We start from the raw sequence: 14,069 nt of genomic DNA, 5'->3' as shown, positions 1-14,069 counted from the left end.
ACCCAATGATCTGTCCAGAACCAAAATAATAAGTATTAAAAAAGAACTTCTCTGAAAATGAGATTTTACTTAGATTTGTATACTGCTAGTAATGTTTACTATAATATTAAAAATTGAAAAATGGGGGATTCCCAAAACACTAATGAAACCAAGAGGAAAATACAAACTTTGTAGAAATAATGTTTTAGACATTAATGACTTTATCAAAATAGGGTTTTTTTTTCAATTTTAGGGAGTTTTTTTAACCACTATCTTATAGTTATTCTACAAGTGCTTCTGGATATCTGTTGCAAAGCAGTAATTATGCATTCTCTAAAACTAATTTAAGGCTGAAAATTGATTATTTTAATAATTTGATTATTTGAATATTTATAGAACAGACTCTGTATATCCAGATAGAATTATAATGCCCCTGAAGAATTTAATATCTACTTGAAAAGATCTATCCAAAAACATAAAACAATTAGTAAACAGCTTAAAAGATAGCATTGAATAGACTACTAATTGGGTATCACAATACGTTGTAGAATCACACTAACATCTGTTCACTGTGTGCCTGGTAGGTTCCATAACATATCATTTAATCTCAAAACAACCCTATAAATTCCAGCCGTAAATATTTTAAAGGCAAAGAAATTAAGGCTGAGAGAAATTAACTTTCCCCAAGTAAGAAATTTGGTAAAAATCAGGATTGGGAATTAAGCACATATTATCAAATACTGTGATTTTTGACTAGTTGCTCTCATACTAATGTACTTTGCTTTAACGTAATAAACTGGATTAACTCTTTGCCGAATTAACAGCTTTTCTTACTCAAGAATAAGGAAGGCTGATTTAGGAAGGAAGGAGGACCACTCTGAGCCAAGGCTCTCAAAATGTCCACAGTGAGTCTAAAGTTTGGACAATGAAGTGAGAAAAGACTGGGCAGATCCAGTAGGGTTGGTCTGCAGAGCTTCAAAAAGGTGTTAATGTGCTTTATAGAAAAAAATCTCACTATACAGTAATTGTTAAACATCTCTTCTCCTCGCTTTCTTCCTTAGCTGCATTTTCCAACTCCAAAGCACTTGAAACAATCATCAGGGACCACCCACCACCTTTCAGATGCTTAGATTAAACTCAGAAGTGTTGAAGTTTCTTAATAGCTACAGGTTAATACTTTTCAAATCCTGGGTCAGACTACCCTACGGAGAAGGCGAGAGACACCCTGGTGACCTGGAAATCCCACAGCCCCCAGGTGGCCTCTTTGCTGCTCCTCCACATTCCACACATTTCCCAGTCAGCCCTGTAATTCTGCTGAAAGAGGGGAGCCATTAAAAAACCAGGAACACTCACGCATACGTGCTTACATGTGTGGGTAATCTCTGGAAGAAAACCAAAAATGATTGTTGTCATCATTCTTGGGAAAGGCAGGGTACTTTTCCCTATCAACTTCTTGTTCTCTTTCAATTTCGAAGGTTGCAATTTTATTACCATGTATTCAAAATTATGTATATTTGCGAGCAATTAGCTTTTTATTGAAGATGGGCACTCTTCAGATCCATGTGTAAAACACCTATGGTTTGTGGTTTGTTTTCCCTTCATCATTCTAGTTAAGATTTCTCAGTTTTGTTGCAGTCCACCAAAACTTTTGCTACCTAAAATGAGGCATAGCATTATAAATATTGCCTGATTCAAAAAAGGAGAGGAACACTGTGCTGTACGTATCTCCTAGTCACTGAAATTTCATTTATGCAGCTTCAAAGTTTAACTCCTTGCTTCAGCAGCTACAAATCTCTGTGAGCACAGTCAGCTGGAACCCCCAAAATCCTGCTAAAGTTTCATCTTATCCATTATGCACTTCCACAAATAGTGATTTTTAAAACGCATATTATTTCATATTTGTCTCTGTCTCTGTTATGACTCATTGCACTTATATCTGTCCATTATTCCAACCTGTCATAGTCAGCTTCTGGATTTAATTCTAGAACTCTCCCTTCCTGATTTCAGCCTGGCAATTTGACGTCAGTGTCAGTAGTTCTTCCCTCTGGACCAGCTGTAAACAAGCGGAAAAGAAAGAGACCTAGTTTCAGGATACTAGAGCCCTCCTTTAGCTTTCCAGATTAAAGCTTGTCTTCCAATATCTTTAGAGGATGGACAGTTACCTGTCACTGACCCACCCAATGCTATTACAAGTTTTCTTTCCTTATCTTCAAGGATACAATGAAAAGAAAACGTTGGCTCTCTTGCCAAGATTAAAATAAATTAACATGTTTGTGAATGAGCTTCATAGGACGTGGTTGGGTCATAGAGAACTGTGCACACATGAGCATATGTATACAATGCACATAAGTACATACTTTCCTTGGGATACAATGCATTGCTTTTTCTGGATTTTCAGAAAGCTTCCTAACATACAAAAGGTGAAAATAACTAAGATAGTAAATTCTGCTGATATATAATAAATGGAATAATTCTACTTTGTAGTACCTGATGATCTCTATTTATTGGGCCCCTAAGATGTGCCGGGACTGCATTAGATACTGAGGATATAGATGTCACCTGGACGGAGCTTATATTTTAAAAACACTAGGAAAACACTAGGTCATGATGACCATGCTGGTAGGAAATTGCGTAGTATATTTAACAGTGCCAAGTGCTTAATGCTGCAAACAAGGCAGAGCAAGGGAATATGAACAGGCAACGTCACTGAGATGATCTTTGTGTAAAATGATCTAAAAGAAAGAACCAAGGCAACTTGAGGGAAGAAGGTCCCAGGTAGAGAAGATGGCAAAAACACAGCAGCACCACGGCAAAGTGTTAGCTCCCAGAGCAAGCAGCAAGCCTGTCCCAGAGGCACAGGAAGCCACAGGGGAGCGACAGTGGTGCGCAAAGGACAAAGTGTGGGTGTGAAGCCCAAATCCTTCTCCACTGGAGCTTGTGTTGTCACTTTGAGGAGGATTTGAAAATGTGTGAGTATTTCTGGTTGTCCAGTGGCTACGGGGCCCTACTCACCCTGGAGACAGGCAGGGATATCAAAGTTCTTTAATCTGAGACACATTCTGCACAGAGAAAACACTGTTTATTCAAAATGCCAACACCCCCTGAATCGCTTTAGCCAATTTAGAAACTCTGGGTTTGACTTTGAATAAGATTGGAAGCCCTCAGAGGCCTTGGTGAGGAATGAATGGCCTAAGCCATAATTTTGAAGGCTCGTTACAGTGGGAGGAAAGAGAGATCAAGGCAAAAGCACAGAGATCAGTGAAGAGGCTTTCTTCACAACCCGCGCAGAGATGATGGTGGCCCAAGGGCCTTTCTTGCCAGTGGTGGGCAGTAGAGGAGACCTAGATAGAGTCTACATAAATATAAAACAGGCTCAATCAATTCTGCTGATGCATTAGAAGTGTGTGTGGGGGGAGTAGAGAATGAATTCAAGATTCTTAGCCTGAGCAATTAGAAAAGCAGAATTTCCATGGGTCATGATGGAAAACAGAGGTGAAGAAAGGATGTGCCTGGGACTGGAGGGATCCGAAGGCAGACCACAGGGGCACCACTTGGGTTAGCAGGTAGGTGTAGGTGTTTGAGGACTGCGCTGTGTGTAGACACTGCTGCAGAAGACGGAGAGCGAGTTGGATGTTGGCGCACATAAACATAGATTCCGATATGCATGGATGTGGAAGAAATCTAGAAGAGATAAAAAATGTGTGAAAGAGCTATCTAGGTTTTTAGGTCATTGATCTTTATCCCTTTTCTGATGTTTTCTGAGTTCATTCCATTAAGTCTGTCTTAATTTTAAGGAATGTAAAAACTTCTGCACAAATCCCCCAGAAAACACCACTTCTCACAGTCCCCTCGTGACAGAGCTCCAGTTGAAGTTTTCCTCTTTCCCAGCCTCCCCTTCCACTCCTCTTCTCCAGCCATTTACTCCTCGGCTACAAGTGGCTGTGCACCTAACAGCGCCACTCCTAGGGCGGTCAGATCTCAGCCTCCTCTCTTCTCCTCTCCAGGTCATTATCACCATGCAGTGCATTTTCAGCCCCAGGGCTCACTGCAAGGAGAAAAGGTGGAACTGCTTTCAGCTGATACTCCGAAAGAGCAAGCAGGGTGCATTCACCAGAGCTCTGGGGGAACTTCAGGAGGAGAGAGACGACTGTCACTCCGGTCCCCTTTCCTGGCAACGCCTCAAAGGTTGCCAACCGAGAACAGCAGTGCCTAGAGCCCTGAAAGCCAAGGAGAGAGTGAGATTTAAGACTTGAGTTGCCTGTCTCTGCTCATTATGTGTTATTTGTCAATCACGGATAAAAGGTGGTTTTTGCCTGCTAGCTGCATGCCTGGGGCACACGTATCATAGTGAAGCCACCATTTTTGTGGAGCACTGAAAAAAAAAATCAATGATTGCACTGTTCTTGAAAGGTGGGCTTTCTCTTTTCATTTTTAACCAAATGGTTTAAACTAAGGCAAATCATTGGGAGGGGGAAAAGTAAAATTTTGTCCTCATGGTAGCAGGTGTCTTAGATTTTTAATGATGCTATTAGGGCCCATATGAGCAACAATTTTCCTTCTCCTGAAAGCCAAAGAATCTGACATTTACTGGATTCCTGTAGCTTGGTGGTAAGGAGCTCTCATCCTCCATGCAAAGCTTTGCAAAGGAGCAAGAAAATGGACGCTGTCACCCAATGTGAAGGGCAGAACTTAGATAATATGTCCACTTAATGTCTACCTTTCAAACTTATCTTACAATATGAAAACATTGCTCTCATTCCAATATTGCATTCCTGTGTTACAGAAATTGTTAAACATTTTCAACCCCACGTTAGGAGCTGAGTCGCTTGTTATGGAACTCTGAAAAGAAACAAAGACACAAAGCTCCAAGATGTCTGAAGTTCACTTAAGAAGTACACATCTAGCCATATTATGCACAACTCTATAATATGTAGGAAACTTTTTAGCATCCATTTGTTTTTCTTTGTCTTTTTGTTCATTCCCTATTTGTGCTGATTTACTTATTTATTTTGCATCTATTTGGTTTTAAAGCGTGCATGTTTTGGTTTGTATAAAACCAATGGGATATAATGTAAGCAACACTTAACTTTTGTTCACATTTCTTTAGCCCGGGGAAGTGCATCATAAAATTAGCTGTTACAGCTTTTATTCTCTCATAAGCTAAACATCCCTGAAAGTCAGTAGAAGGTTAACCACTGCGTGCATCTGACAGGTGAATTAAAATGCTAACACAACGGATAATTTGCAATGGAAGAGAAGTCGCTGAGGCCACCTAAACATTTTCTCCTTTCTTCCTTTCTCAATCCATCTAGAAACCCTCCTTTGTGGCCACAGGAAGAATTCCACAGCGAGCCACGCCCCTGCGCGCTGCAGTCTACGTGGAAAGGGAGCTGACTGCATCGTTATTAACTTTACAAGACACCCGGTTCCTCACCTTCTTGTTTCCTGCTGGCAGGTGGGCATCCTGCTGTCTGGCAGGATGGAGCTGGAGTAAAGCCGCCGCGGAGAGAACTGCTGGACGCAGGAACCGCGCAGGCGTCCGGCCCAGGCTGTGCTGCCCGCGCTCCAGGTGGTTCCCATCGGAAGCCGGGCAGGGAGCAGCACAGCTGTCTGTCCCGAGGAGTGTGTTTTCAGGCCTCGCTTCGGCTGGTTCTCATTTATGCCTTAACTCACTCCAGGCTCCCTATAAGTGAACTTTGGTGAACTTGGTGGAAGCTCAACATTCATCACCAAACCCGAAATTCCTGAAGTTTGGTCCGGGATTCCATTTGAAAGTGCAGTACATGCTCCCAGCTATCATCGATTATTTGGCCCCCATATCAGTCACATGTTGTGTGGTGTGTTCCTGAATCACCAGCACGTGTGAGAGACTTGGGACTTAAGGTCCAGCACCCTGAGATGGGCTGCTTGTAGCACACCCCGGATTTCAAAGTGTGCGCCGTGAAGGAATTTCCAAGCAGAAGAAGACTGTGCTGGCCCCTGGCCACAGCATCGGTTAGTTGTTTGGAGCATTCTTCTTCTATCTCCGTTCTTCTACCTCCTTTGCAGCCCACCCTGCCAAAAGTGAGGTGCAGTCAGCCAAACCGAACACTGCTCTTCCTTCGTTCATCTCTGAGTTCTAAACTCTGCACCTTTTTTCTCTGTCCTTTTCCTCTGCCAGCCTTTCTCTTTTTGCCGTGGGCTCATCGCCACAGTAATCACAAGGCCCAGTTTACACCCTCTTCATCCTCAGGGCCTCCAGACCCTGTCAACAGGAGGTGCTCCCTCTTTCTAAGGAGTCCCATAATTCTTTGGGGCGGCCTGTTACTACGATGTGTGTACGTGTACTGTCTCCTGTGTGAAATCGTAAGAAACTGGAGGTCAGGACTAGTGGGCCTTCCCCACTCAGTAATTAGGAAGATTATGACAGTCATTAATATTTGATATGCATTGAAAGAGTACTGAGTGAATGAACGGATGTTCCTTGTATACAAACACCAACAGAGCCTCTGAACCTCACAGGAGAAGAATACAAGAAAGATCGTATTTTAGGGAGGCAACACATTTTCTGGGCTTTATTGCTCTGTGTTCTAATTATTGCCAATCTCACCCCCGCCCAGAGGGCAAGTGGCTCTTTGTCCTTGGCCACTGCTGTATTCCAGCCCCTACCATAGGAGGGGGCTCATAAAAGACTCACGAAGTGTTTGCTGAATGGATGACACAGTGAAATTTAAAATGCAGGGACTCTTTATACAGTATAAGGTTTGAACTATAAAGGGAAACTTCTTAAATGTCAGAGGAATATTAGGATATCCCCAAAAGAAAGCCTAAAGCAAAAAATTCTCAAGGCAAACCATTAAAGTTTTCCTTTGAGTTTCTCCCTGTCCTGGGCTGGGCCTCCCGGAGCTCAGGCCGACCTTGTCGCTGTGCAGCTGAAAGGCAGTGTTGCAGCCCCAGTGCTAATCTTGCAGCTGAGCCTCTCTCTCTCTCATTAGCCCACAGCAGATTGTAAACACTGATACTGCTCTGGAGAGCTCTTCCTAGCACAGTCTCTGATTTCCAGAGTAGCTCCCAAGTGAGATAAGGTCCAGACCTTTGGAGAAGAGATTAACATCAGACCCAGAGGGGATTTTTTAATCACATTAAAACAAGATAACGTGTTATCTGAGAGAAATTAATCCTCACTTCTCTGCTGTGTTATTTGTGCAACTTGACACTAGGGAATTCTTTTAACTGTTTTATCTGGCCCTCTGCATTTCATGGCTTTTATTGCCTCGACATCTAAATGTCTTTAATTTATGAGTATTCAACTGGTTCTTGATTGAAGAACTAAAAATTTTTATTATTATCTCATGCGTCATAAAATAAGTAATGCAATCAAATGACTACATTTCCAATTAGAACTCCAGGTTTATAACACGAGGAACCCCGAGCTGACAACAGAGACAAATTTATTTAGTTCTGTGCAATTCAGTATTAGCCAGAGCTAGAGAATTATACAGTGGGCTCCTTTCATTCATACCCATTGAAGAAAATTTGATGCATGTTTTAAGAAACTTAGTACAACAAGTAGTCTTGGGTTTGAAATTCTTCACATTTCCAGACAGTTTCATGATTTTTAATGGCATCATATTCTATTTTAAAATAGGATACTTCATTTATAGAAACTTCACTTTTAGAGCTATTCACACCTCCAAAAATGATTTTGAATAGTCTTCATTAATATGATATCATTGAAAGGGAAGAGGAAGTTTAGCTTTAGTTAAGAAACTATCTCATTAATAAATGTGATGAAATAAATAAGATTGAAAGGAAAAGAATTTAAGATCTTTTAATCCTTCAAATGCCTTTAACAAAGCAGTGAGCATTATTCATATACTGACTATATAGCTAGGACATGTCTCTCAATGACTAATACAAAAGGAAGCAGCCAAAATACTTTATATAAAGTTATATGCAAGCTATTGTTAGTGAATTGCTAATTATTTGTACTTACTGATCATATATAATGCTAGTTCTAAAAGATCTCCTTTAATTTGTCTTGTTACTTTGCATTATAATATCAGCAATCAAATTTCAATAAAATGTTTAAAAAGCACATCAATATCTCACTTAAACTCCAGTTTCTTAATAAAATCAAGCACCAACAATTGAGATCTAGAATTTATTTTATCTAAAATGTCAGGTGACCCAGTGCTCTGATGACAAAGTACTCCTGGATGTCATTTCTTTTTTTTTAATTTTCTGAGACAGGGTCTCACTATGTAGTTGAGTTGAGATTGATCTGGAACTCACTATGTAGCCCAGGCTGGTGACGAACTCACGATCCTCCTGCCTCATCCTCCTGAGTGCTAGGATTACAGGCGTGCGCCACCATGCCCGGCTCTCCTGGATGACATTCTAAGCCTCACACGCAAACTATAATTATCTACATAATTGCACTTCTCAGTTGGGCCAGTTCAGTCCAGTGGTTTCCGGATTTTGATAAGGGAAGGCTTCTCTCATATTTTATGTATTTAGAGCACAGAGTGACTGCCTCAGTGATGAGCTCAATTCTAGGTTCTCAAGGGTTACATTAGGCAACTCATGACAGCCTCAAAAATCATCATATCTTCTCTCTCCTCACTTGCTTACAGAAATGCTATAATTAGGCCAAATGTATGCTGTCTAGCATTTTCTGTTTTGGAGAATCAACATGAGCTTATGAGGTGAGCAGAACAGCCTGTTCCCCTCATTTGGAGTCCCAGCAGTCTGGGGCACAGAGACTCACGTTGCCCAGCGCTGCACAGTTGGTAAGCAGAAGCCCCCAGGAGTAGACTGGAAGAAGCTAGCTGTTGGGCGTGTGTGTCAGCAAAAGTGAATGAGGCGTTAGTGCATTCATGTCGCCTTGCACACTTGCTTCACTTCCCACCCTCTTCATAGATCCCTGACTTGGTTTCCTATGGGTCATCCTCATTGGTCCCAACTCTGCTTGAGATAGTATTGTAGACAGCAAAGTCAAGGAGAAATATTCCAGGCAGTCGGGCAGGGATGGGCCCTTGAGGAAGCCCATGCAGAGAGGATGAGAACACATCACAACTGTGGCTGGAGGCACGTCTGTTGGAGGCCAGGCCTTCAGATCCTGGTGGGATGACAAGGCCTGCATGCCTCCCCAAGGGCTAAGCAATACCTTGAGGATGTACTGTAATTGGTATCACCTGGTCCAATAAAGTGATAGCCATCAGTCACCTGGGTGGGTTACCAGAACCTCTGGACCCATCCCTTCTGAAAAGTGCCTTTGTTCTTTCTGTGTACCCCTGCTGTGTGACCTGCTTCCCTATTGGGTCACTATTACCTAAGTGGCTATACTTATAATCTTACTGGTTGATCATAGTTTGACTCATGTGATGTTGCTCTATAAAACATTCTCAGAGAAGCGGGCTCTGAGGCAACCCCACTTTCGGACCCCTCCTGTCTGTCTGGAGCTATCTCTCAATACATTTTACCTACTTTTAACCTCCATTGCTCCTTAGAATTTATTCTTTGATTTTGGGAATGGGAAATCACCCTATCTGACATCTAGCAGGTTGGGAAGTAGATTTTTCCCCCTGTATCAATAGTAGGTCTTCCATACATATCTACTTATTAGAGTCAGATTTCTATTTTCTGTTTCCCTTGGATTCAAGCTGCTATTATTACACAGTTACTTTTAAAATGTCAAGCATCTCCAAATTTCCCTTCCTTTCAAAGCAGCCTGTACCTGACAGAAATCAGAAAACCAGAAATAAAGTTCAGCCAGGTCAAAAACCTTTTTCCCAGGAAGATGCTTGTTTTGTATACAGTCATTCGACAAACACTCACTTGACTCTTCTTCCAAATCCATTTTGTAGTCAATTCTTGTCTCCCATCCAAGTACTAATGAGGCCCGATCCTGCTTGGCTTCCAAGATCAGATGAGATCGGGCACGTTCAGGGGGGATATGGCCATAGACTGTAGTGGATTTCTGTCCAGGTATTTATTTATTTGTTACAGTGCTGAGCTTGGAGCCCAAGGCCTTGTGCATACCAGGAAAGGATTCTACCACTGAGCTACCTCCAGTCCCTACATCTAAAATTTGGAGACCCATCAAAGTATAACATACTTTAAGACTAAGTCTGTGCTCTGCACTGTTTGGCTTCCCACCCCTTGCGCTCCATTTCTAGAATATTAGTAGGCACCACAGAAAGAGTGCATTGCTGTCTTCCAGATCAGCAGCTCAGACTTACAGGAAAAGAGCCCACCCAGCAGGTTTTTAAATGCCTCGTTGTCTAACCCTCCAGGTATTGCTGCTATCTTCCCTTTTTACAAATGACATGGCTCATCAGACCACCAGGTAAAAAGCCCCAGGTCAGCAATCCAGCAGCACAGCACACAATGGCCCTGAAACCTCTCCTTTCCAAAGCCCTTGTTGTTTATTCTTGCTCAGCAAAACGCAACTTTTGAACAATTCACATTATTGATACCACAGGGCTCATGAGTTCAGATTCAGCTTGATACAGAAAAATGCAAATTGGCTTTCCAGGCTAAGAAAAGCAAAGTAAGTGACATTTCTTTAGCAATCTGTACCTCACCCCGTGCTCCGTGCTCCGAAGACTTCTGGCTCAGTTGCTGGTCACATGTCAACAAGTGGGCTGTTTGTGGTTTTTTAAAACCAGGAGTCACGTGATCCAAAGGCATTGTCTCTAGCCATTTTCTGGAGTGAGCCAGAACACTGGGGTCCCTTCCTAAATACAAATCTGAGCAGAGGTCAAAGTGGCAGGCGCAGTGTTTCTGAGTGGGCTGTGGTGATTTAAATGCCTCATTCCCTGGAACTCAGAGAGGTGACTGAACAGGGAGGAAGCGGGAAGTGAGAGTGTCGGGCTGAGCTGCGTGACCCTCTCTGTCCTCCAGTCCCAATCCTGAGCCTCCTCAGGGGCCCATGAATGTGCAAGCAGAGCTGGGAGCCCCGGGTCTTCCTGGGAGATTTCTCTGAAAGGAGAAGGAAGTCAGGCCAGGAGTGGGGAGATGTGATGAAAAATTTTGCTTTTTATTATCTTCCACAGAAAAATATTTTTAAGTACTGAGTAAAACTATAGGTGTCTGTTATGGCCTTTATTATTAAGAAACGGGAAGTTGGTTTTCAACCAGCTTCGTACATTGGAGGGTGCTCGGGCAGCAGAAACAGGGAAAGACCGAGCTGATCCTACCGCACTGGGTTACCTCAGTTCTGGGCACTCCTTATTTACAGCTGGAGAGAGCAGGGAGGGTGAGGAAGGGGAGAGAGAGAGGGAGAGAGGAGGGGGGAGGGAAAGAACCAGAGAGAGAGAGAGAGAGGGAGAGAGAGAGGGAGGAAAGAGAGAAAGAAAACATCCTTATAGGACCCCCGAAATCTGGCATATAGTCACTCCAGCAATGTAACCAAATTTTCTCATGAAAAAGAAAAACATTTTATTCTAAAATTTTAATTCTTAAATTGTATCCTGAGTCATTTTTGTTTGCAATAAATAGTATATCATTCAGTAAGCACTCAGAAATGCTCATTATACTTCCACTTAGAATTTAGTTCATCAGCTCCAAGAGATGCAGTTACATAAAAACCCTAAGGCATGACTTTTAATCTTGCTTAATAGTCAAGGAAGGGATTTCACTGATTATTATTAATATTCCTTGAAAAACATAATGTTTTGTTTGGGCCAAGAGCATTTTATAGATTCATTGTGTACCATAAACACTCTGGAAATGTTCAAATTAGTTTAGACCTTTTATCAATGAGGTTAAGATTGCTGTTAAAGCCAACATTTATAACAAACGTAGCAGGATCACATTAAGAAGGCATCTGAAGACTCTGCCTGTGTGAAAAGCACAGAAGGTTATGGGAGTAAGAAAGTTCACATGCTGTGAACTCTGAAACTATGTTTCAAGGGACATACAGCACCAATTTCAGTTCGAAAGGATCCAGAAGTTACTGATATTTACTCATTTCCATTACATAATGAACAAATTGTTTCATTCTCTGTGAAAGCTGCCTCCTAAGTTGTATGAGTCTGAAGTGTCCCCCAGCCACAGCTCTCCATGTGTACCCACTCAAGGGACTCCACCTACAGCCTTTGCGGTGACACAAGGCTTCCGGGGACTTAGGCCGTGGGTGCAGGTGGGATACCGTAATCCTCCGCATTGTCCTGGTGTGTCCATACCCACGGCATCGCCCTGGCAAGGAAGATGTTTTACTCAATGGTAAGAATTTGACTCAGAAACATTGTAGAAAAATCTTTGATTTGGGTGAAAGTTTGTAGTAAATGACACTATTGTGAAAATGGGGGTTTCACTATATTTTAGATATATTATCAAGAGAAAATGCTGAGAACACGTGGTACAGTTTCTTTAAGTTTTTGTTTGGTAAACCCTTATAGCTGAACTCTCAAATACAGGGTTTGAGGCACAAATAGTTGAGCAATTCATAATTTTTAAGATTTTGTTCTAAAAACTCAATAGAATTTAAAGTTGTGTACGTTTAAATCTTGATCTTTGGACCACACCAGGGTGTGTGGTTTACTCCTTCTCTGACCAAACTGACCGGAAACAGAGGAATGGACGGAGCTATCTGATGGGCAAGGAAGCAAGAGGCACCGGGCAGGGAAGCTAAGGTTCAGGTAATAGGAGAAAAAAGAGGGGAGAGCAGCAAGCTGTAAAATGTTGGGGTGACCAGATGAAGGGAGAGGGATTACAAACCCACCATGAGGCAGGCTAGGGTGAGTTCACTATCACTACTGAATCAGAAGCAGGGGAATCAAACATTCTGTAGAACTGGGTTGCATCGGGAAGGATACTCCTGTCCATATTCCAAGACCAATTCCAGTGTTCCTGTGCAGCAGATTGAACCCAGACTCTGCACTGACTCTTTGCTACAGATCTAATGTTTTTTTTAATTTTTCTAATTTTTTTTTAATATTTTGACTTAGAAGAGCTAAGTTACTAAGCTGCCCTTTGGGTTCATACTGGTATCCTCCTGCCTCAGCCTCTCAGGGACCTGGGATAACAAGTATGTGGCTGCCATGGGAGGTTTTCATGAAATAATCATTTGGCTCAGTCTAGCTTTTTTTTAAGAACCATTACTCCATGACTTCTTTGAACAATAGTTGTATATTTTGCAGTTCTGGGGCAGGTAGTTTGAAAGAGGAGCAAATAAAGGATTTGATAACAGAGTAGACCAAGTATAATGTTATTCCATGTAAGCATCTGTTCTTTTAAGAACAGGAAAATAGTCAGGTGTGATGGCATATACCAGTAATACCAGCACTCGGGAGGCTGAGGAAGAAGGATGGATGGCTATGAGTTCAAGGCCAGCCTAAACTACACAGTGAGAACCTTACAAAAACAACAAACAAAACAAACAAAAAAAACCTTCTTGTATTTCTTTTTTGATTATTTCAATATTACCAAACTGACTGCTTATAAAAATGTTGGGTAGTAACATTTAGAAATTAACTATAATCTGGTTTAGTAGTTTAAGCAACACTTAATGCTGCATACCAACACTGTGCTTATAACAAATCATTAAACACAGAATTGCTAAAGACTTCACAACCCAGTGAACACACAAACACTACTGGATAACTTAATCCTTTCTTCAGTTCAATAGTAATCATTCTCTTTGGGCCAGTATATTTTCTTTTTTAATAAGGTCATTTTTCCTGGTGGTATTTTTGGTACTGGGCATAGAACTCAGGACCTTGCACTTGCAAGGCAGGTGGTGGAACCACTGAGCTAAATCCCTGGCCCAGCATACCACTTCTAATCACTTGCTATATTTCTTATTTGACTTAAAGTAAAAAAGGTGTAAGAGGCCTTAGTTTTCCTGACTTCAGTACATTTACAGTCTTACTCCTGGACTGCCATTTATAGGAATGTCTTCATAATATTGCTAGAAATTTAGATATCCTTCATATTTTATCATGTGTATATATGTCACTTGGAAATGCTCAGGATAGAATAGGCTGCTGATTTTTCACAGGGAAACTTTACAATACATTACTAACAATGCTTTAGAGAAAGGTTAAACTCCTAGCACTCAAATGTCAGCTTTGCTTTTTTTTTTTTTTTTTTTTTTTTTTTTT

The 14,069-nt window shown here is 41.6% G+C and overlaps 1 long non-coding RNA gene across 3 annotated transcripts in view; it reads right to left on the bottom strand.

Annotated features, from left to right (window-relative positions):
- Positions 1-2,824: 2,824 nt before the first annotated feature.
- LOC104871294 overlaps positions 2,825-14,069 on the bottom strand; it is a 16,943-nt gene continuing 5,698 nt past the window's right edge. For 2 of the 3 annotated variants that reach the window (XR_782806.2, XR_004518673.1), the window contains 2 exons: positions 5,414-6,033; positions 2,826-4,196 (listed from right to left, as the gene is read on the bottom strand). This is a non-coding gene — a long non-coding RNA (uncharacterized LOC104871294). Of the gene's footprint in view, positions 4,197-5,413; positions 6,034-14,069 lie in introns of all 3 variants that reach the window. The other variant, XR_004518672.1, reaches the window with a different exon arrangement.

This window comes from Fukomys damarensis, unplaced genomic scaffold (genome assembly GCF_012274545.1).
Source record: "Fukomys damarensis isolate Sample0158 unplaced genomic scaffold, DMR_v1.0_HiC HiC_scaffold_3, whole genome shotgun sequence".
Lineage (NCBI taxonomy): Eukaryota > Metazoa > Chordata > Mammalia > Rodentia > Bathyergidae > Fukomys > Fukomys damarensis.
This window is presented reverse-complemented; position numbering and strand designations above follow the sequence as displayed.